The following is a 1,155-nucleotide window of genomic DNA, read 5'->3' on the forward strand; positions in this document are numbered from 1 at the left end:
AATACACAAGTAAGTCTTACTCCGATCATCCTTTCGAGTCAACATTTAACCAGGTAAGCACATGCAGCAGCAGTGGTAATTCTGGGTTCGCACGTGACAGGCATGGTAGGTAATAATGAAATTTAACTTTTGATTTTCCTTTTAATATTGCAGTTGTTGTACGTATATGTGAATTTAAATTGTGTATGGCATTAAACAGGAGTGTATCATAGGCATGAGATTCTGACTAAAAACCGCAACATTCATCAAACATTTAGTAGCCTTCGGTCTGACCTATGTGATTTTATTGTGTTTATAACCCGATAATACTTGAGCTCAAGGTCTTGCTTAATTCATTAAATCTTTATCCGTGTCTAAATCGTGTCTCACCCTCTTACTAATCTTCACATGACCCCTGATACTAACCCTGACACGACCCCTGTTACTAACCTTCACATGACCCCTGACACGACCCCTGTTACTAACCTTCACATGACCCCCGATACTAACCCTGACACGACCCCTGTTACTAACCTTCACATGACCCCTGACACAACCCCTGTTACTAACCTTCATATGACCCCCAATACTAACCCTGCCACGACCTCTGTTTACTAAAATTCACATGACCCCTGACACTAACCCTGACACGAACCCTGTTACTAACCTTCACATGATCCCCGATACTAACCTTGACACGACCCCTGTTACTAACCTTCACATGACCCCGGACAACATCCCCGACCCGCCACCCCTACTCCCTCCGCAGCAGGAAAATTTCTCATTTTTTCACGGCTCTTTTTCAAAGTGGGAAAATAGCTCCCGTCAAAAATTTTACGGGAGCTATTTTGAGTCTCACGGGAGCGATTTCGGAGGTTTGAAGCGCGAATCGCTCATCGCTCCCGTGTATTTTTTACCCTGCCCCGCGGTGACGCGAAGCTCACCCTGTCGGCGTCGGTCGGATGCTCGAGGATGACCTCCACCGACCCCGGGTTGACCTTCAGCTCGTCGCCGGCGTTCTGCGCGACGACGTCGGCGTAGATCACGTGCTCGCGCGGCGTGAGCGTCGCCACGTCGATGACGTAAACGTCGCCCGTTTCCGTGCCGACGTACAGGCTGTCGGCGCCGCGCGCGAGGCACAGCGCCGACACCTTCCTCTCCACCGCCGCATCGTCT

The sequence above is a fragment of the Priapulus caudatus genome, unplaced genomic scaffold (genome assembly GCF_000485595.1).
Source record: "Priapulus caudatus unplaced genomic scaffold, Priapulus_caudatus-5.0.1 Scaffold170, whole genome shotgun sequence".
NCBI lineage: Eukaryota > Metazoa > Priapulida > Priapulimorpha > Priapulimorphida > Priapulidae > Priapulus > Priapulus caudatus.